We start from the raw sequence: 24,045 nt of genomic DNA, 5'->3' as shown, positions 1-24,045 counted from the left end.
GCAAATAACCCGTTCACTTACTGTTACGATAAAAGGAATACTTTTAATTAACTCAGAACAATCTTCATTATTGAGCATCAAATAACTACCATTTTCCAACAACTTGAACGTGGGGATGATAGCAGGAACTGGCGTGCCTTGCAACACGCAAGCCATATTTGGTCGGTGTTTGTTGCATGAATCGTGTAACTGTATGTGCCTACACATTAGTGAATGATCTGGCGTCTCAGTGCATTCCTCTCCATTCAGATAAACTTCTTGATCATCTTTGAAACATCTGTATGTGTATGGAAGCGACCAGACCTCATGAACAAAAGCACTACCTAAAGGTTCATAAAGACCTATTGGTATATATTTCATACAATTTGAAAACTTATATAAAGCAAAAGGCAGCGTTATTAAACCGTGGATAAGGCATGTTGCCAAAAAACCCGCAATCCTCTGCTGATGATGTCACTGAGCATGTCATGAATGATGTAATATGTGACATCATCAGTAGTGGATTATGGGTAATAGTATCTCTAGTTTACTCCCCTATAGCTGTCTTTCTTTTAACATAAGTGTGTGTTTCCTTCCCTTATACTTACTGTTTTTGGTTCGCTTCCAGTTCGCGTACCAGCGAGCGAACTAGGAAGCGAACTAAGAGAAATAGAGGTTGGCACAGTTCCAAATATTGTACCAATTTTTTAATAACGGGGAGGTAGTTCTGAAAAGAACTTTTTTTTTTATTTTTCTGAACATTTTTTTAATGTTTTTGAATTTTTCGGAACAGTTTTATATTTTTTGGGGTTTTTCTTGGAGGGGGCAATGAAAACGATTCATTGTAAAGGGCTCAACAGGAGCAACAAAACAAAAAAAAGAAGTATTTATTATTTTGGGCGTTTCGGACAAACTTGCATATGATAGTCAATAGCTCTGTTGATCAGAGTGATGCTTCTTTCTCCGTAGGAAATGAATCCATCGCAAAATACGCAGGTGTGTTTTACTTCACCAAATCTCATTTGTATATTTGGCACCATCTCCCTGCCCTCTGGTCCCGTTACTTCCGGTACAACAGATCTTCTGGCCATAATAGGGAGATTATCTAGGTCGTTCCGAAACTGTGCAGCACTGTAGTTGTTAGGATGCCACCTAGTCATATGGCGATGCATTGTGTAGTTTCCGAAACTGTATTTTTTGTCGGTCCCTCTGGACAGTCTATCTTGACATATAAGGCAAGTTACGTATCTTGCATTTACTTTTTTCTGACCTTTGGGAATTTTAAAAAATTGCCAAATGAAGTTTTCTTTCCGGTGAGACGTCTTGGGCTGCTCAGGCAAAAACTGCCTCTCTTCGTGCTCGTCCTCCTGTTCCTCTTCTTCTTCTTCTTGTTGAATTACAACTTGAGCAGGTGGTCCTCTCTTCCTTGGAGGTGGTGGAGGTGGTGGGGAAGCACCAGCTGAAGCTACTAAAGAAGCCATTGCTCAGTGATCACAAAGGGTCTTTCTCTCACAAAGATGAAAGTCAGAGTGAGGAAAGAAGGAGGGATTTTCATCATTTGGGAAAAACAAGAGTTCTCAACCAATCAAAAGTGTTCATTTTAGATTATATGACCTAGTCTTACATCATTAGGAAACCAAAAGTGAAATGAACCAATGAAAAGTGTTATTACCAAGTCACATGACTTGCTGTGTTTACGTTAAGCGCTTTGCAGGGCCTCCCGGTTTGCTTCCAGAAACCTGCGCTTTGGAACTCGCTTCGCGTACCAGTTCGCTAACGTAGCACGTCATATGACGTATCACGCGACAACGTGGAACGTCATGCGGACGGGAGGCGTCACGATGTTGTTTTCTAACGCGGCACTTGCGGTAAAGAAACGTTTACCGGCTCGCGGTCTATTTCGCGGCATCAAGGTCAGCTAACGGGAAGCTTCCCGATTCGCGAAGCGGGAACGAAGAAAAAAAAATATTTAAAAAAAAAATTATTCATAAACATATAAAATATATTTTTGGATTTAAAGAAGAATACATTTTACAGCTACGGATATTAGCTGTTAAAAACCAATGAAATTCACAGAAAAAACCATAGGTTATAGACCATATATAGTTAGGAATTAGCATTTACAAAACCTTGAAAATTCACTGAAAAAACCATAGGTTATAGACCATATATAGTTAGGAATTAGCATTTAGAAAACCTTATTTTACTCACACAAAACCATTGAAATTCCATATATAGTTAGTTGCACTAACTATATATCGCGCACCCGCAATCCACTGCTGATGATGTCACATATTACATCATTCATGACATGGTCAGTGACATCACTGATGACATCACTGATGACATCTCAAATGACATCACTGATGACAACATCCAGTGACTGTATGTTTCTGTAAAGTTAAAATATGTCTTAGATATTGAAGAATGAGTGGATGTATAAGTGTCTGGATGAAGGATTTAGTAGGTGCGTGACTGACTGTATGAGTGAGTGATTAAATGTGTCTCACTGAATGCATGGGTTAGTGACTAAACTGTCTTAATTTGTGCATCATTATGTCTGTTGTGATGTAAACTGCTGCATGTGTTGATCATTAGCTATACGAGAGGCTATATGTGTTATTAATTGGTTGCCCAAGTATTTCTATGGGAGATTGAGTTTGTGTGGGGGTGGCTGGGAGGTGTGTGACTCTGTGCATAGATGTGTGAGCAGTTGATTCACTAGGTGTATGAGTTCAAGAGTGCATGTGGAAAAAGCTACATGGGCGGTTGACTGTGTGCATGAGTGTATTGATGAGTGAATGGATATCTCAATGCTACATGTCATAGTAAGTACATATGTAAAACACAGTACATGTGAGAGTTGGCATATATAAATAACTGTGCATGAGAGCCACTGAATGTGTGAGTGGCTGTATGGATCATTGTGAACTTGTATCAGGGATTGTATAAGAGAGTAAATATGTGTTAGTATATGTTTGAATAAGTAAGGTGTGTATAACTGTATAGTTGAGGAAATGGAGGTGAGATTGTTTCTTTGCATGACTGACTAGGTGTGTGAGTAACTCCATGGATGAGTGACAGTGTGTGAGTGTCTGTATACACTGAGTGTATCTAAGGTTATATTAGAGTCTGAAGAGGTTTATCGTATTAGCACAAGAATGATGTCAAATGAGATGTCATCAGTGATGTCATCAGTGATGTCATTTGAGATGTCATCAGTGATGTCATCAGTGATGTCACTGACCATGTCATGAATGATGTAATATGTGACATCATCAGCAGTGGATTGCGGGTGCGCGATATATAGTTAGTGCAACTAACTATATATGGAATTTCAATGGTTTTGTGTGAGTAAAATAAGGTTTTCTAAATGCTAATTCCTAACTATATATGGTCTATAACCTATGGTTTTTTCAGTGAATTTTCAAGGTTTTGTAAATGCTAATTCCTAACTATATATGGTCTATAACCTATGGTTTTTTCTGTGAATATATATATATATATATATATATTTATATATATATAATCAGCTCACATTACCATTTGCAGCTCATAACTATTAGCCACCAGGGGTCACTACTAACCAAAAGCAGTCATTCTACTTGTAAATTGTGCCAATCGAGTGGAACAGCAGCCTAGGATTCACCACTGCTTCATCTCATTTTCCAAGAGAATGCAGATGTAAAGTGTTTTTGATGGTACGCCTGTGCATATTGAAATATTCAGAGCATATTCTGAATTTCAGTTAACACATCAGTAAGCATTTTGTCCATCTGTGAATTCAACCTTTTTTCTCAATCGGAATAGGCAAGGATAATGACAGATATATTTTACAATGTTAGAAAGTGCATCATTTTATTTAATTGTGTGAATAAAATGAATCGCCTCCCCGTCAGGGAATTGAACCCCGGTCTCCCGCGTGACAGGTGGGGATACTGACCACTATACTAACGAGGACTTATTGGCATCAGTTAAACAGTGCTCACCTCCTTGGGGTTAAGGCATACCCTCGATCAATTCACAGTATTGTAATAGGCAGATTTGCTGCTTTTGGTTAGGACAAGTAATCTTTTTTCCTAAATATTACAATACAGAAATTCCTAGCCAAAAACAATCAGTTTTATCAAGAAATTATTTCATTGAAATAAATATCTATCTATCGATCTGTCTATCTGGCTATCTTTCTAACTATCAATATATATATTTATATATATCTATATATATATATATAATCAGCTCACTTTACCATTTGCAGCTTATAACTATTAGCCACCAGGGGTCACTAGTAACCAAAAGCAGTCATTCTACTTGTAAATTGTGCCAATCGAGTAGAACAGCAGCCTAGGATTCACCACTGCTTCATCTCATTTTCCAAGAAAATGCAGATGTAAAGTGTTTTTGATGGTACGCCTGTGCATATTGAAATATTCAGAGCATATTCTGAATTTCAGTTAACACGTCAGTAAGCATTTTGGCCATCAGTGAATTCAACCTTTTTTTCTCAATCGGAATAGGCAAGGATAATGACAGATATATTTTACAATGATAGAAAGTACATCATTTTATTTAATTGTGTGAATAAAATGAATCGACTCCCCGTCGGGGAATTGAACCCCGGTCTCCCGCGTGACAGGCGGGGATACTGACCACTATACTAACGAGGACTTATTGGCATCTGTTAAACAGTGCTCACCTCCTTGGGGTTAAGGCATACCCTCGATCAATTCACAGTATTGTAATAGGCAGATTTGCTGCTTTTGGTTAGGACAAGTAATCTTTTTTCCTAAATATTACAATACAGAAATTCCTAGCCAAAAACAATCAGTTTTATCAAGAAATTATTTCATTGAAATAAATATCTATCTATCGATCTGTCTATCTGGCTATCTTTCTAACTATCAATATATATATTTATATATATCTATATATATATATATATAATCAGCTCACTTTATCATTTGCAGCTTATAACTATTAGCCACCAGGGGTCACTACTAACCAAAAGCAGTCATTCTACTTGTAAATTGTGCCAATCGAGTGGAACAGCAGCCTAGGATTCACCACTGCTTCATCTCATTTTCCAAGAGAATGCAGATGTAAAGTGTTTTTGATGGTACGCCTGTGCATATTGAAATATTCAGAGCATATTCTGAATTTCAGTTAACACATCAGTAAGCATTTTGGCCATCAGTGAATTCAACCTTTTTTCTCAATCAGAATAGGCAAGGATAATGACAGATATATTTTACAATGTTAGAAAGTACATCATTTTATTTCATTGTGTGAATAAAATGAATCGATTCCCCGTCGGGGAATTGAACCCCGGTCTCCCGCGTGACAGGCGGGGATACTGACCACTATACTAACGAGGACTTATTGGCATCAGTTAAACAGTGCTCACCTCCTTGGGGTTAAGGCATACCCTCGATCAATTCACAGTATTGTAATAGGCAGATTTGCTGCTTTTGGTTAGGACAAGTAATCTTTTTTCCTAAATATTACAATACAGAAATTCCTAGCCAAAAACAATCAGTTTTATCAAGAAATTATTTCATTGAAATAAATATCTATCTATCGATCTGTCTATCTGGCTATCTTTCTAACTATCAATATATATATTTATATATATCTATATATATATATATAATCAGCTCACTTTATCATTTGCAGCTTATAACTATTAGCCACCAGGGGTCACTACTAACCAAAAGCAGTCATTCTACTTGTAAATTGTGCCAATCGAGTGGAACAGCAGCCTAGGATTCACCACTGCTTCATCTCATTTTCCAAGAGAATGCAGATGTAAAGTGTTTTTGATGGTACGCCTGTGCATATTGAAATATTCAGAGCATATTCTGAATTTCAGTTAACACATCAGTAAGCATTTTGTCCATTTGTGAATTCAACCTTTTTTCTCAATCGGAATAGGCAAGGATAATGACAGATATATTTCACAATGTTAGAAAGTGCATCATTTTATTTAATTGTGTGAATAAAAGGAATCGCCTCCCCGTCGGGGAATTGATCCCCGGACTCCTGCGTGACAGGCGGGGATACTGACCACTATACTAACGAGGACTTATTGGCATCAGTTAAACAGTGCTCACCTCCTTGGGGTTAAGGCATACCCTCGATCAATTCACAGTATTGTAATAGGCAGATTTGCTGCTTTTGGTTAGGACAAGTAATCTTTTTTCCTAAATATTACAATACAGAAATTCCTAGCCAAAAACAATCAGTTTTATCAAGAAATTATTTCATTGAAATAAATATCTATCTATCGATCTGTCTATCTGGCTATCTTTCTAACTATCAATATATATATTTATATATATCTATATATATCTATATATAATCAGCTCACTTTATCATTTGCAGCTTATAACTATTAGCCACCAGGGGTCACTACTAACCAAAAGCAGTCATTCTACTTGTAAATTGTGCCAATCGAGTGGAACAGCAGCCTAGGATTCACCACTGCTTCATCTCATTTTCCAAGAGAATGCAGATGTAAAGTGTTTTTGATGGTACGCCTGTGCATATTGAAATATTCAGAGCATATTCTGAATTTCAGTTAACACATCAGTAAGCATTTTGTCCATCTGTGAATTCAACCTTTTTTCTCAATCGGAATAGGCAAGGATAATGACAGATATATTTTACAATGTTAGAAAGTGCATCATTTTATTTAATTGTGTGAATAAAAGGAATCGCCTCCCCGTCGGGGAATTGATCCCCGGTCTCCTGCGTGACAGGCGGGGATACTGACCACTATACTAACGAGGACTTATTGGCATCAGTTAAACAGTGCTCACCTCCTTGGGGTTAAGGCATACCCTCGATCAATTCACAGTATTGTAATAGGCAGATTTGCTGCTTTTGGTTAGGACAAGTAATCTTTTTTCCTAAATATTACAATACAGAAATTCCTAGCCAAAAACAATCAGTTTTATCAAGAAATTATTTCATTGAAATAAATATCTATCTATCGATCTGTCTATCTGGCTATCTTTCTAACTATCAATATATATATTTATATATATATATATATATATATATATATATATATATATATATGTATATATATATATATATATATATATATATATATATATATATATATATATATATAATCAGCTCACATTGCCATTTGCAGCTTATAACTATTAGCCACCAGGGGTCACTACTAACCAAAAGCAGTCATTCTACTTCTAAATTGTGCCAATCGAGTGGAACAGCAGCCTAGGATTAACCACTGCTTCATCTCATTTTCCAAGAGAATGCAGATGTAAAGTGTTTTTGATGGTACGCCTGTGCATATTGAAATATTCAGAGCATATTCTGAATTTCAGTTAACACATCAGTAAGCATTTTGGCCATCAGTGAATTCAACCTTTTTTCTCAATCAGAATAGGCAAGGATAATGACAGATATATTTTACAATGTTAGAAAGTACATCATTTTATTTCATTGTGTGAATAAAATGAATCGCCTCCCCGTCGGGGAATTGAACCCCGGTCTCCCGCGTGACAGGCGGGGATACTGACCACTATACTAACGAGGACTTATTGGCATCAGTTAAACAGTGCTCACCTCCTTGGGGTTAAGGCATACCCTCGATCAATTCACAGTATTGTAATAGGCAGATTTGCTGCTTTTGGTTAGGACAAGTAATCTTTTTTCCTAAATATTACAATACAGAAATTCCTAGCCAAAAACAATCAGTTTTATCAAGAAATTATTTCATTGAAATAAATATCTATCTATCGATCTGTCTATCTGGCTATCTTTCTAACTATCAATATATATATTTATATATATCTATATATATATATATAATCAGCTCACTTTATCATTTGCAGCTTATAACTATTAGCCACCAGGGGTCACTACTAACCAAAAGCAGTCATTCTACTTGTAAATTGTGCCAATCGAGTGGAACAGCAGCCTAGGATTCACCAATGCTTCATCTCATTTTCCAAGAGAATGCAGATGTAAAGTGTTTTTGATGGTACGCCTGTGCATATTGAAATATTCAGAGCATATTCTGAATTTCAGTTAACACATCAGTAAGCATTTTGTCCATCTGTGAATTCAACCTTTTTTCTCAATCGGAATAGGCAAGGATAATGACAGATATATTTCACAATGTTAGAAAGTGCATCATTTTATTTAATTGTGTGAATAAAAGGAATCGCCTCCCCGTCGGGGAATTGATCCCCGGACTCCTGCGTGACAGGCGGGGATACTGACCACTATACTAACGAGGACTTATTGGCATCAGTTAAACAGTGCTCACCTCCTTGGGGTTAAGGCATACCCTCGATCAATTCACAGTATTGTAATAGGCAGATTTGCTGCTTTTGGTTAGGACAAGTAATCTTTTTTCCTAAATATTACAATACAGAAATTCCTAGCCAAAAACAATCAGTTTTATCAAGAAATGATTTCATTGAAATAAATATCTATCTATCGATCTGTCTATCTGTCTATCTTTCTAACTATCAATATATATATTTATATATATCTATATATATATATATATAATCAGCTCACTTTACCATTTGCAGCTTATAACTATTAGCCACCAGGGGTCACTACTAACCAAAAGCAGTCATTCTACTTGTAAATTGTGCCAATCGAGTGGAACAGCAGCCTAGGATTCACCACTGCTTCATCTCATTTTCCAAGAGAATGCAGATGTAAAGTGTTTTTGATGGTACGCCTGTGCATATTGAAATATTCAGAGCATATTCTGAATTTCAGTTAACACATCAGTAAGCATTTTGCCCATCTGTGAATTCAACCTTTTTTCTCAATCGGAATAGGCAAGGATAATGACAGATATATTTTACAATGTTAGAAAGTGCATCATTTTATTTAATTGTGTGAATAAAAGGAATCGCCTCCCCGTCGGGGAATTGATCCCCGGTCTCCTGCGTGACAGGCGGGGATACTGACCACTATACTAACGAGGACTTATTGGCATCAGTTAAACAGTGCTCACCTCCTTGGGGTTAAGGCATACCCTCGATCAATTCACAGTATTGTAATAGGCAGATTTGCTGCTTTTGGTTAGGACAAGTAATCTTTTTTCCTAAATATTACAATACAGAAATTCCTAGCCAAAAACAATCAGTTTTATCAAGAAATTATTTCATTGAAATAAATATCTATCTATCGATCTGTCTATCTGGCTATCTTTCTAACTATCAATATATATATTTATATATATCTATATATATATATATAATCAGCTCACTTTATCATTTGCAGCTTATAACTATTAGCCACCAGGGGTCACTACTAACCAAAAGCAGTCATTCTACTTGTAAATTGTGCCAATCGAGTGGAACAGCAGCCTAGGATTCACCACTGCTTCATCTCATTTTCCAAGAGAATGCAGATGTAAAGTGTTTTTGATGGTACGCCTGTGCATATTGAAATATTCAGAGCATATTCTGAATTTCAGTTAACACATCAGTAAGCATTTTGTCCATCTGTGAATTCAACCTTTTTTCTCAATCGGAATAGGCAAGGATAATGACAGATATATTTCACAATGTTAGAAAGTGCATCATTTTATTTAATTGTGTGAATAAAAGGAATCGCCTCCCCGTCGGGGAATTGATCCCCGGACTCCTGCGTGACAGGCGGGGATACTGACCACTATACTAACGAGGACTTATTGGCATCAGTTAAACAGTGCTCACCTCCTTGGGGTTAAGGCATACCCTCGATCAATTCACAGTATTGTAATAGGCAGATTTGCTGCTTTTGGTTAGGACAAGTAATCTTTTTTCCTAAATATTACAATACAGAAATTCCTAGCCAAAAACAATCAGTTTTATCAAGAAATTATTTCATTGAAATAAATATCTATCTATCGATCTGTCTATCTGGCTATCTTTCTAACTAGCAAGAAGAGGGGGAAGAGGTGGTAGACATCAGTCCTACCGTCATCAACCTAACGGATAAGATCCTATCAAAAGAAGAAGAGCAAACCCTACAATTGGGACTCAGCTTTTGCCCTAATAAAGGACTTGAGTATACCCAGACCCGTATCGACCTTTTCAAACTGACCCGCAAGCTAAAACTCCACAAATTTCATAAAATGAAACCTGACCTAGGAGAGACAAAGAAATCAAAAAAGAAGACGACAATCACTTCTACGGATGTTCTGTCAATAAGGGACCTGCACACGGCCAGAACCTTGGAGGATCTTAGGGAGGAGCAACTGATTGATGATGCAAATGGCAGCCCAGAGACACAAGGGGCACACCACATTGAACAGCAATCACCCATCACGGCGTTCAAAGCACCTTCCCAGTTTAATCCTCAAATGGCATATGATGCCATAGACACCTTTTCAGATGCAGTGACTAAAGATCTGATGCAACATAGGCTATCCAATTCCAAGAGATCGAAATTCAGGAGTAATCTCACGGCAGGGCAAAATACAGCTCTGGAGACTCTAAGCACCAATAAAGAGATCATCGTGAAGCCCTCCGACAAGGGAGGCAATGTCGTCCTGCTATCACGCAAGCAATATTGTCAGGAATCCTTAAGACAATTGCAAGATCAACTGAGTTATGAGTTAATCGATAGAGAAATCTACACCACAAGCATTAAACTCTATCATGATCTCCTGACTAGATGGCGAAACAAACAGATGATAGACATGAATGAATTCCTATTTCTTAGAAACCCGGAACCAACAACGCCCACCTTTTACCAATTACCTAAGGTACATAAAGATCTAGTGTGCCCACCTGGACGTCCGATTGTGTCCTCCAAGGGAAGTCTTACGGAGAATCTTTCTATATACATTGATTCTTTTCTTTCAGAATTTGTGGTTGATTTGAAATCATATGTGAAGGATACCAAGGACTTCATCAGACAGATCGAACAGATCACATGGGACCCTAAGTACATATTAATAACCATGGATATTGCCAGCCTATACACCAGTATACAGCACGATCAGGGTGTAGAGGCTGTTAGATACTTTCTTGAGAAGAGACCAGCAAAATATCTGGAGCATAGCAAAATGTTATTAGAATTTTTGAACTTTTGCTTAAGAAATAACATTTTTCTTTTTCAGGAAGATCTCTATCGGCAAACAAGTGGTACCGCGATGGGAACCTGCTTCGCCCCCAGCTACGCGAATCTCTTCGTCGGCTGGTGGGAGGAGCAGGTGGCCCTATCGGGGCATAATGGAAAATGGGCCAAATATATAGTGGTCTGGCGTCGATATATCGACGACCTCTTCCTGGTGTGGAGGGGCTCCTCCACACAGGCAGAGGAATTCATTGAGGACATCAATTTGAACCAGTTACATCTGAAGTTCACCTCTGAAATAAGTAGGACTGAGGTACACTATCTGGATTTGAGGGTCTTTGTCAATCAAGGGAGGTTAGAAACGGCCCTATATAGGAAACCCACTGCCGGGAATAGTATTTTACATGCCGGTAGTAGTCATCCCCCCAGTCTCATTCGCAGTATCCCCTACGGCGAACTGTTAAGATTACGACGGAATTGCTCGCTTGAGAGAGATTTCGCTATCGCGGCTAGGGGATGCATTGCTAGATTTCTTAACAGAGGCTATGATGAAACGTTGCTAAATGACACCTATAACAAGGTACTAAGAATCCCCAGAAAACAACTCCTTGCCCCAAACATGGAAACTAAAAAAGATTCGGATACCACAGGTAAATTTCGAATGGTCACCACCTACTCTTCTGAGGCCAATCAGCTGAGGAGAATACTCACCAGAAGCTGGCACATATTACGTACAGATCCAGTCATAGGGAAAGATGTCCCAGACAAACCGCTCCTCACTTTTAGGAAAACCAAATCCCTTAGGGACAATCTGGTACAAAGCCATCTGAAACCGATTGAACAAAAATCGAGTGGGAAGTTAAGAGATATGAAGGGCTTCTACCCTTGCGGTAAATGTCGTGCCTGCGAGAATAGTAGAAGGACACTTAAATACAATGTCCCGGGTTTGAGTCAACCGAGGCCAATCAATAAATTCATCACCTGTACCACCCCTTACGTTGTTTACTGTCTGGTCTGCCCATGCGGACTTCAGTATATTGGCAGTACAATAAACAACGTAAAATTGCGAATACTTGAACACCAGAGGGCAATAACCAATAAGGATGTTGCCTATCCTGTTGCGCGGCACTTTGCCAAAGTCCATGCGAGCAATAGAGAATTGCTTAGGTATTTTGGTATTGATCATGTACCTTTGCATCCTCGAGGAGGAGATAGACTCTTGAGTCTTCGCAGATTAGAGTCTAGATTTATCATAGATCTGCAGACCAAGAGTCCATTTGGGCTTAACATCGGGGAGGAATTTACAGTGCACCTAGGCCGCTAATAATAAAAAATAGGGATGGAGAGAGAGTAATATAACATCTAAACAAAAGAAGTAATGAGAAGTCTCAACTCAGGTCATCACACCTCCATCCCAAGCAGCTACTACCTACTGATAGCAACGTTGTTTGTAATGTATATTATATCTAGGAACCTATTACTGAAATTGAACATCGAGTTCCACATTCTGGTCAAATTTATGATCGATCATGATCTGTCTACATACCTTGTATATATTGTATATATTGTATATATTCTATACATTTTGCACTTTTAGTGCAATTTATATATTGTGATTTTGATTTTGATTTTGATTCAGTCCTTGTTTCCTTGCTTTGTTCTTGTCTTTTGACTTATGATGGGTCTCTCTTATGAGTTCTAACAACTTGCAAATATGTCTACTGTAAATAATTTTTGAAGTATATATTGGACATAAGCTAGGTGGTTTATTGAACTCTTGAATTTTGAATTTTGATGCTATCTTTGCAAATTAAGTATCCACACACACATATGTATATAGATTTCTCTCATGCACTTATTCTTTCTAAAATCACAGTAAGGCATGTAACAGCCTGATATTACCAATTTGTCTCCGGTAGACTAATATCTATTATGAACACCGGAGAAGTGCCGATACACGGCGAGATTCAATTGTTATCTCTGGTAAAAGACATGCCATTGTTGGTTTACAATTTACGGTCAATTTTTTGTTATTCTCTGGTATCTAGTGGGATGTAGAATGTAATTTGGAGTTAAAACCAGGTACAAGCCGATTCACGGCCTGATTAGGCGCTCATTATTTTTATGCCTCTAATTTTGTATTTACAATAATCTTGGCCAAGTGGAGTTATGAACGCTATTGCTAAGCAATGGTTGATTTACAAAATGTATTATGACGTTTTTCCCATTGTGCAATGGCCGCCACGTTATTCCTGGTAATAGTCATGAATGAACACCCATACCGATACCATGAGTCCGCCTTCACTTTCTGTGAAGGCGTGTATGAATACAAGCCGCGCGCAGCTTTACACTGACACTGAGGAAGGACTTTTGTGTTTGAAACGCGTCTGTCATCTCTTGCTTGCTGTAAGCCGTAATAAAATCCTCGTTTTGCTGTACCTGGAGTGCTTGGAGTTTCCTTTTTTCACTGAGGGAGACCACGGAGCTTCTATATATATATATATGTATATATATATATATATATATATATATATATATATATTACCTACTGGCGGTCGCCAGTAGGTATATATAGTTAGGATTTTTTCTCTATGGGTTTTTTGAAAATTCTATGTCTAGTAACTTTGGCGTTTGTGGACGGAATCGGCTGAAATTTTCAGGAAAATGGCACATTTTGTTTCTGAGCAGCCCTTGAAAATTTGGGGGGGGTTCGTCCAGTGGGGGCCGAGAAAAAAGGGGGGTCCCAAAACGTGTTTTTAACATTGAGTTTTCCATAGGGCGGTTGGCCTCACTTTTAGCCCGAACGGCTGAATGGATTTGCACGAAACTTGGCAAAATTGTAGGGACTGGTAGCCCGATGTGCCTTTTGTAGGTCTCAATATATGTGCTCCAGTGGATTTTGAGAAATTAACGTTTAAAAAAAGATATATATCTGTAACAGCGGACCGGTTAGCGCTCTGGTTCGCGGACTTTTCGCGCAACGGAGCTTTGTGAAGCGAAGCTGATTGGTTCTCCGGCGTCTGTCAACATTCCAAACAGTCCGTAGCGGCCGCCATCTTGTCTCTCGGTAGGATCGAGAGACAAGAGGAGGTCAAAACAAAGGGGGAAATAACTATAAGGGGGCATAGTAGATCCTCGCTGACCCCCTAGGTTTGATGTGGAGGTTTTAAAAGGGCCCCGCGGGGCAAAAAAAAAACAAAATAATAATAATCGAACGGCTGAATGGATTTGCACGAAACTTGGCAAAATATTAGGGACTGGTAGCCCGATGTGCCTTTGCTAGGTCTCAATATATGTGCTCCAGTGGATTTTGAGAAATTAACGTTGAAAAAAAGATATATATCTGTAACAGCGCTCCGCTTCGCGTACTTTTCGCGTTACGGAGCTTTGCGAAGCTGATTGGTTCTCCGGCGTCTGTCAACATTCCAAACAGTCCGTAGCGGCCGCCATCTTGTCCCTCGGTAGGATTGAGAGACAAGAGGAGGCCAAAGCGAAGGGGGAAATGACCATAAGGGGGCATAGTAGATCATTCCTGACCTCTTAGGTTTGATGTACCATTTTGCCAAGTTTGGTGTAATTCCGTTCAGCCATTCAGGCTGTAGACGTATGTAAATGTCCTATGGAAAATTGCATGGGGAAAACACATTTGAAAGTGTTGAAATTTAGAACCAATTAAAATGTTACTTTGGTTTTGTATTTGTGTGTGATGAAAGTTAATTGGTTATGTATATATGTCAAATGAGAGGAAACCACAGCCATTTTGTGATACTACTGTCTGAGGTACATTTGTGAGGAATTTTTGGTGGTGAATTTCTGGTGTTTGATTTACACAGTACTAACACTTCTGCTACTTTTAAAAAGGTGAGTTGTTAATTTGTAAGGGGAACTATGTTGTACACTTGAAGATAATTTGAAAAATGTTTTCTGTTATTTATTTGCAGTCCTTCTGTTATACTAAATACTTGATGAAGTTAGTTTTATATTATGTATTACTAAAAACGATAAATGAAAGTGATTATTTTTTTCTGCAATTTACAGCAAGCAATTTCAAAATAAAATGGCTCACAATGAAGAGACCGTGGCAATTTCTTTTGAATTGTCCACTACATTGATTGAAATTGAGAGCACCAATAATGAAATATTGTCACAAGGAGGACATGACTTGTATGATTCCATTAGATTGATTGAAATGGACAGCACCAAGAATGAAATATTGTCACAAGGAGATGACTTGAATGATTCCACTACATTGATTGAAATTGAGAGCACCAATAATGAAATATTGTCACAAGGAGGAGATGGCTTGTATGATTCCATTAGATTGATTGAAATGGACAGCACCAATAATGAAATATTGTCACAAGGAGGAGATGACTTGAATGATTCCACTACATTGATTGAAATTGAGAGCACCAATAATGAAATATTGTCACGAGGAGATGACTTGAATGATTCCACTACATTGATTGAAATGGACAGCACCAATAATGAAATATTGTCAGAAGGAGGAGATGACTTGAATGATTTTTTTGATCAATCTCTTGATGGCGAATTTATCGAGTGTTTGGAGACCATAGAGTTACAAGAATCATCATTGCAGACTTTTAATGAGGAGATTCCAGATGAGATGATTGAAGAGGAAATTACTGATGAGGACATGTTACTAGTTGTTTCAAATTTAGAAAATTCTGAAGAATAAATTTATATTTAGAAATCAAAAATTGTTTGAGACATTATTTATTTTTATTTTTAATTTATGAGGTTGTAGCGAAGTGATTGTAGTATAAAATGAGACTTATAGTATAGAGTGCAACATTTTTATGTTACATGGTAAGTTTACTCATATTTACTTCCCTTCTGCCACTATATTATCTCCAATGTGTATTTGACATGTCTTCTTCATCTCCGGCCTCCTTTCTCTCACTGTGTGTCTCCGATGCATCTTATCGCTGGTATTTTGTGTAATTACAGAAGAGAGTAAAATAAAATAGTTCGGAACGTGAAAAGGGGGCAAAGTAGAGTACTCCTCACCCTCTAGGCCTTTTTAGGCGGTCCCAAAAGGATCAGTTTCTGCTTTCCTGAGAGATTATGGTATGAGTTCCATATACCACAATAACTTGCATTACAACATGCAAGATATCTATCTCCTATTACCAACTTTTGGAGATATTCGCGCTAAGCGCGAATATCTCCAAAAAGTAACACCTGCCCTGAGCAGTTCTTAGCCATGTTATCCAATGGGAGGTGGATAACATGGCTAAGAGTATTAGCTCGGTAATGCATGAATATCGCTGACTTTTTAGCGATATTCATGCATTGCGGCCGTTTATTATCGCATTTGCGATAAACCTTGATAATAGTAAGGTTTATCTTCGATAATTTCTGACGATGCTTAGTGGTAAAAAATTGGTTGGTAAGCATCGTTAGCGATAAATATCGCTTAACTTTGGTAATATGCCCCAACGTCTGTTAACGTTCGATTCGAAGGAAATGAGGAAGTGTTGAAAAACATTGTCTGCGCCATCTTGCCTTTTTTGAAATGCCACACTTTTGTCGTGCACGGCAGCCATTTTAGATGTCTTGACCAGACCCACTCTCTGCACGCTGTCGATTCGTAGCATGGCTCCTCACCCTCGTAAGCATCTCCCCCAGGCACTGGTCACCACCGCTCTCTGTCTTATGCATGGGCAATAAACCTTCCCCCATCTGCGCTGCTCTTCCCTGAGAATCACACTCTGTGCCCGCCCGACACCTCCCTTTCGCCCTATTCACTACCGCACCCTCTGACACTCCTCTTCCTCTGTGTCCGAATGTCCAGGCCGGTCCTAGGCTATCAGCTAGCCCTGCAGATGTAGTTTATGGCCCCAGCTGTAAAGAATCACCCCTCTTCAAAGGAGTTATAGTAGATCAAGGCCCACACCCGATGTGATCCGTCACAGCACACGCGTTCCTACTATCTGAAAACCATCCTGTATTGTGATTGGGGAGGGGACCGAGCCTGAAGCGGAAGATTCCAGGAATGACTCTTTGTACATCAAAGTTTTTACAATTATGTGTCACATTAAAAATATATAGCACTCCAACAAAGTAGTAGGAATATAAAACTTTAATAACATATAAATATATACAACAAAACAAAAACAGTAAAAACATTTAAACAACGAAGAGACCGTGGCAATTTCTTTTTAATTATCCAATAGATTTATTGAAATTGACAGCACCAATAATGAAATATTCTTGTCAGTAGCGGTCTGTTGTGCGAATAGTTCCAAGGCAGCAGAACGCGCTGAAATCTAGATGGCACGAAAGTGATGTCTAGTAAGTTGCCGCCCAGCAAAAAACGGCGTGGGGCGCCGCGGGGGTGAGTGAGTCCAGTAGGCACCACAGCTATTCTTACCGGCATTGCAGAATTACTGCTGGGGACAATGCCTGTGCTGTAGCAGGGTCACAGCAGAAACAAAAAGGATTCTGTTGAAGATGTTGTTGGTTTTCAATTTGAAAACAGTTCTGGTGTCAACTGCTATGCTAATGTAGTGGTTAATGTTTTGTTTTCTCTAGAAAATGTAAAAGAGGGGGAGGCAGTCCAAAGTTCCGTTAAAAGGGCAAAGGAAAGGATCGGTGGTTTGAACTATCAGTCAAAAAGGGGAGGGGGTGCAATAATTTTTCCTACCGGGTCACACTGTGCTTTCACCGGAAGTAAGGTCTGCAGGATTGTAGTAATTCAAAGTGAGGCTGGCGCCAGCATGGGAGCGCCGACGTCCCGCGGATACAGTTTCGTCACTCCACGGGCGATCATGGCAGTCATTCCCCATCGGGGGTCGGAGACTCCCGCGGCTCCTCTAGAATCTTCAAGGTCGTGGAGGACTACGGTGGTGGAGTCAACCAGTGACCGGGCCATTTCTTTATGTTGGGCCCGCTCTTGCCAGGTCGACCGCCATTTTGAGAGTTCGGCAGCTACCGGCGATCGCGGGGTCACATGAGCGGACGGGCTCCACCCTGCCGGGCGAGACGTTGCAGCATGGCCACAGTGGAAGAACCGTTATCTAGGTCGTTCCGAAACTGTGCAGCACTGTAGTTGTTAGGATGCCACCGCCTGGAGCGCTGAGGGTGCAGCTGGGAAGCCTCCACCTGGGGAGGCGGGAGAGGCCTGTTCGCACCGTCTCTCCCTCCCAGTGCACCCCACGGCGTCTCGCTTGAGATTTGTTATGGCCGGACCAGGCGATGAGGACGAGGGGGGGGTCGGAGGCATGTGCAAGACATCCCCCTCCAGTGTTGTCGCAGCCATTATAAAAGAAAGAAGTGTCCCGTCCGTCTTCGGGCCGGGCTTCCGGTGGATGTCGGCCGGACGCCCCTGGCTCTGGCCCCATGAACGGGTTTCTTGGTTTATCGGCTGCAGCCGGATCCCGTCGGCCTCGGCCCCCCGACCGTTGGTGGTCGGACCGGAAGAGCATGTGGCGGGACTACCTGCAACTCTCAAGGGCCACCGCGGCCGGACTGGGAGAGAGAGGGGAGGGTCGAGGAGACATCCCCCCCCCCTGCAACTGTTCAGCGTTGTAAAGGCAATCCCCTGGCCGGGTCCCGCTGGTCTCGGCCTCTCCTCCGGCTACACCCTACGTTAGGATCTCCTGGCCGAGGCGTGGCAGCAGGACCTGCCTTATATGGGCTGCTCCCGGCTGGGCGTAGCCGGAACCCTGCCCCACCTTGGAAGTTTCCAGAGTGGGGGTGGATGTTCTACTGACTTGCATTTTCCCTAGTCTATCGATTTTTTTGGCGTGGCAGGCGGTGGGACAGCGAGGGGTGATTTGGTTTCTCTTACTGTTTTTCTGGTCTCTCACCACTGGCATATTTTAACGTTTTCTTGTTTCTAGGACATTAATAGGTTTTATCATTACGTTATGTTATCGTTTCTTTGTTCGTTGTTTAATAAAAGTTCATGTTCATCAGTGGCCTACTGATTTTCGTTTTCCTATTTTTTTCTTTCCAGGTTGTTTCATGGTAAAGTTTCTGTTAACAGGATACAGTGATCACTTCGTTATTATTGCATATGTCCTTTTCACTAGGGGTGCTCTCTGGTCGGGCCAGATGACGTATCTCTAGTAAATGGTCCGGGTGAAAAAGGTGCATCAATCAGTGGGGAGTAGATAGGCATGACAGATTACAACGGGGGAGAACGGTCCGCATTACGTACCCTTTCACTACTTGCAAAGATTTTCCTACGTTTATTTGCAAACAGGGAATACCTCCAAAAAGAACTAATTCCCAAACAGTCAATGTTCGGACAATCAATCAATCAATGAGGAATGAAATAGGTACGACGTGTTAAAGGCTTGCGTTACCTACCCTTCACTATCTGCAAAGGGAGATAGAATATTCCTATTCTTCCTCGTTTGCAGGTAGAGAAGATCGTTAAGAGAATTAACTTCGAACAATTCAATGCTCGATTGAAACAATCAACAAGGGGTACTGTGAACACAAATGAACGCCGCTTATATACATACGCATTGCTATTTTCAACAGGTTGTTCCTAATGTTTCTATTTTAGCGAGGTCAAAAGAGATCCCATTAGTGGCCTACTGATTTTGCTCGATTCCTTTTGTTTTTTTACACGATTTTTCGCTATCTGCAAAGACTAAACAGAGTATTGCGACTCTGTGCTTGTTTGTAAATAGAGAATGAACCAAAGAGAACAATCAATCAAATGGAGAGAGAAGCAGGCACGACGGATTACAAAGGGGGAAAGGGCTGCGTTAACTACCCTTCACTATCTGCAAAGAGAGAGTACTCCTAATAGAAATGAGGGGTGGGGGGCAGCAATCAAAGCAGATCAGTGTGCATAAACACGAAAAAAAAAATTCTTACCACGTACTTGACATTCGACAGCTTATGATATTTGCTATTAAAAAACCATTGAAATTCACTGAAAAAACCATAGGTTATAGACCATATATAGTTAGGAATTAGCATTTACAAAACCTTGAAAATTCACTGAAAAAACCATAGGTTATAGACCATATATAGTTAGGAATTAGCATTTAAAAAACCTTATTTTACTCACACAAAACCATTGAAATTCCATATATAGTTAGTTGCACTAACTATATATTGCGCACCCGCAATCCACTGCTGATGATGTCACATATTACATCATTCATGACATGGTCAGTGACATCACTGATGACATCACTGATGACATCTCAAATGACATCACTGATGACATCACTGATGACAACATCCAGTGACTATGTTTCTGTAAAGTTAAAATATGTCTTACATATTGAAGAATGAGTGGATGTATAAGTGTCTGGACGAAGGATTTAGTAGGTGCATGACTGAATGTATGAGTGAGTGATTAAATGTGTCTCACTGAGTGCATGGGTTAGTGACTAAACTGTCTTAATTTGTGCATCATTATGTCTGTTGTTCTGTAAACTGCTGCATGTGTTGATCAGTAGCTATATGAGTAACTATATGGGTTATTGATTGATTGCCCAAGTATTTGCATGGGAGACTGAGTGTGTGTGTGGCTGGATGGGAGGTGTGTGACTCTGTACAGATCAATGTGTACTTGTATCAATGATTGTATAAGAGAGTAAGTATGTGTTAGTATATGGTTGAAAACGTAAGGTGCTCTATGTTTAACTGTATAGAGTAGAAAATGGAAGTGTGATTGATTCTTTACAGGACTGACTAGGTGTGTGAGTAACTCCATGGATGAGTGGCAGAGTGTGAGTGTCTGTATAGGTGTATGAGTGCATATGATTGTGTTGTAAACATGAGTGATTGTATGTATGAATGATTGTATGGGTGAATGAGTGAATGTGTGTGTAGACGTAGGAATCAGTGAGTACGTATGTAGTAACTAGTATTGGTGTGTCAATGGTTTCAAAAATTATACTCTGTTTTTAACACTGGGTGAAACAGAGGTTATATTAAAATGTGAGGAGATGCATTGTATTGTCACATGAATGATATCATCAGTGATGTGATCATTGATGTCAAGTGAGATGTCATCAGTGATGTCATTTGAGATGTCATCAGTGATGTCATCAGTGATGTCACTGACCATGTCATGAATGATGTAATATGTGACATCATCAGCAGTGGATTGCGGGTGCGCAATATATAGTTAGTGCAACTAACTATATATGGAATTTCAATGGTTTTGTGTGAGTAAAATAAGGTTTTTTAAATGCTAATTCCTAACTATATATGGTCTATAACCTATGGTTTTTTCAGTGAATATATATATAATCAGCTCACATTGCCATTTGCAGCTTATAACTATTAGCCACCAGGGGTCACTACTAACCAAAAGCAGTCATTCTACTTCTAAATTGTGCCAATCGAGTGGAACAGCAGCCTAGGATTAACCACTGCTTCATCTCATTTTCCAAGAGAATGCAGATGTAAAGTGTTTTTGATGGTACGCCTGTGCATATTGAAATATTCAGAGCATATTCTGAATTTCAGTTAACACATCAGTAAGCATTTTGGCCATCAGTGAATTCAACCTTTTTTCTCAATCAGAATAGGCAAGGATAATGACAGATATATTTTACAATGTTAGAAAGTACATCATTTTATTTCATTGTGTGAATAAAATGAATCGCCTCCCCGTCGGGGAATTGAACCCCGGTCTCCCGCGTGACAGGCGGGGATACTGACCACTATACTAACGAGGACTTATTGGCATCAGTTAAACAGTGCTCACCTCCTTGGGGTTAAGGCATACCCTCGATCAATTCACAGTATTGTAATAGGCAGATTTGCTGCTTTTGGTTAGGACAAGTAATCTTTTTTCCTAAATATTACAATACAGAAATTCCTAGCCAAAAACAATCAGTTTTATCAAGAAATTATTTCATTGAAATAAATATCTATCTATCGATCTGTCTATCTGGCTATCTTTCTAACTATCAATATATATATTTATATATATATATATATATATATATATATATATGTATATATATATATATATATATATATATATATATATATATATATATATATATATATATATATATATATATATATATATATAATCAGCTCACATTGCAATTTGCAGCTTATAACTATTAGCCACCAGGGGTCACTACTAACCAAAAGCAGTCATTCTACTTCTAAATTGTGCCAATCGAGTGGAACAGCAGCCTAGGATTAACCACTGCTTCATCTCATTTTCCAAGAGAATGCAGATGTAAAGTGTTTTTGATGGTACGCCTGTGCATATTGAAATATTCAGAGCATATTCTGAATTTCAGTTAACACATCAGTAAGCATTTTGGCCATCAGTGAATTCAACCTTTTTTCTCAATCAGAATAGGCAAGGATAATGACAGATATATTTTACAATGTTAGAAAGTACATCATTTTATTTCATTGTGTGAATAAAATGAATCGCCTCCCCGTCGGGGAATTGAACCCCGGTCTCCCGCGTGACAGGCGGGGATACTGACCACTATACTAACGAGGACTTATTGGCATCAGTTAAACAGTGCTCACCTCCTTGGGGTTAAGGCATACCCTCGATCAATTCACAGTATTGTAATAGGCAGATTTGCTGCTTTTGGTTAGGACAAGTAATCTTTTTTCCTAAATATTACAATACAGAAATTCCTAGCCAAAAACAATCAGTTTTATCAAGAAATTATTTCATTGAAATAAATATCTATCTATCGATCTGTCTATCTGGCTATCTTTCTAACTATCAATATATATATTTATATATATCTATATATATATATATAATCAGCTCACTTTATCATTTGCAGCTTATAACTATTAGCCACCAGGGGTCACTACTAACCAAAAGCAGTCATTCTACTTGTAAATTGTGCCAATCGAGTGGAACAGCAGCCTAGGATTCACCACTGCTTCATCTCATTTTCCAAGAGAATGCAGATGTAAAGTGTTTTTGATGGTACGCCTGTGCATATTGAAATATTCAGAGCATATTCTGAATTTCAGTTAACACATCAGTAAGCATTTTGTCCATCTGTGAATTCAACCTTTTTTCTCAATCGGAATAGGCAAGGATAATGACAGATATATTTCACAATGTTAGAAAGTGCATCATTTTATTTAATTGTGTGAATAAAAGGAATCGCCTCCCCGTCGGGGAATTGATCCCCGGACTCCTGCGTGACAGGCGGGGATACTGACCACTATACTAACGAGGACTTATTGGCATCAGTTAAACAGTGCTCACCTCCTTGGGGTTAAGGCATACCCTCGATCAATTCACAGTATTGTAATAGGCAGATTTGCTGCTTTTGGTTAGGACAAGTAATCTTTTTTCCTAAATATTACAATACAGAAATTCCTAGCCAAAAACAATCAGTTTTATCAAGAAATGATTTCATTGAAATAAATATCTATCTATCGATCTGTCTATCTGTCTATCTTTCTAACTATCAATATATATATTTATATATATCTATATATATATATATATAATCAGCTCACTTTACCATTTGCAGCTTATAACTATTAGCCACCAGGGGTCACTACTAACCAAAAGCAGTCATTCTACTTGTAAATTGTGCCAATCGAGTGGAACAGCAGCCTAGGATTCACCACTGCTTCATCTCATTTTCCAAGAGAACGCAGATGTAAAGTGTTTTTGATGGTACGCCTGTGCATATTGAAATATTCAGAGCATATTCTGAATTTCAGTTAACACATCAGTAAGCATTTTGTCCATCTGTGAATTCAACCTTTTTTCTCAATCGGAATAGGCAAGGATAATGACAGATATATTTTACAATGTTAGAAAGTGCATCATTTTATTTAATTGTGTGAATAAAAGGAATCGCCTCCCCGTCGGGGAATTGATCCCCGGTCTCCTGCGTGACAGGCGGGGATACTGACCACTATACTAACGAGGACTTATAGTCATCAGTTAAACAGTGCTCACCTCCTTGGGGTTAAGGCATACCCTCGATCAATTCACAGTATTGTAATAGGCAGATTTGCTGCTTTTGGTTAGGACAAGTAATC

The 24,045-nt window shown here is 39.1% G+C and overlaps 5 non-coding genes across 5 annotated transcripts; all 5 read right to left on the bottom strand.

Moving 5' to 3' along the window:
• Positions 1-4,574: 4,574 nt before the first annotated feature.
• TRNAD-GUC (transfer RNA aspartic acid (anticodon GUC)) lies at positions 4,575-4,646 on the bottom strand. Its single transcript has one exon. It is a non-coding gene; the product is annotated as a tRNA-Asp (tRNA).
• A 636-nt stretch (positions 4,647-5,282) lies between these two features.
• On the bottom strand, positions 5,283-5,354 carry TRNAD-GUC (transfer RNA aspartic acid (anticodon GUC)). The gene has a single exon. It is a non-coding gene; the product is annotated as a tRNA-Asp (tRNA).
• Positions 5,355-7,474: 2,120 nt separating this feature from the next.
• TRNAD-GUC (transfer RNA aspartic acid (anticodon GUC)) lies at positions 7,475-7,546 on the bottom strand. Its single transcript has one exon. It is a non-coding gene; the product is annotated as a tRNA-Asp (tRNA).
• A 14,107-nt stretch (positions 7,547-21,653) lies between these two features.
• On the bottom strand, positions 21,654-21,725 carry TRNAD-GUC (transfer RNA aspartic acid (anticodon GUC)). The gene has a single exon. It is a non-coding gene; the product is annotated as a tRNA-Asp (tRNA).
• A 722-nt stretch (positions 21,726-22,447) lies between these two features.
• Positions 22,448-22,519, bottom strand: TRNAD-GUC (transfer RNA aspartic acid (anticodon GUC)). Its single transcript has one exon. It is a non-coding gene; the product is annotated as a tRNA-Asp (tRNA).
• Between the last annotated feature and the right edge of the window lie 1,526 nt (positions 22,520-24,045).

Source organism: Lissotriton helveticus, chromosome 1_2, assembly GCF_964261635.1.
Source record: "Lissotriton helveticus chromosome 1_2, aLisHel1.1, whole genome shotgun sequence".
NCBI lineage: Eukaryota > Metazoa > Chordata > Amphibia > Caudata > Salamandridae > Lissotriton > Lissotriton helveticus.
This window is presented reverse-complemented; position numbering and strand designations above follow the sequence as displayed.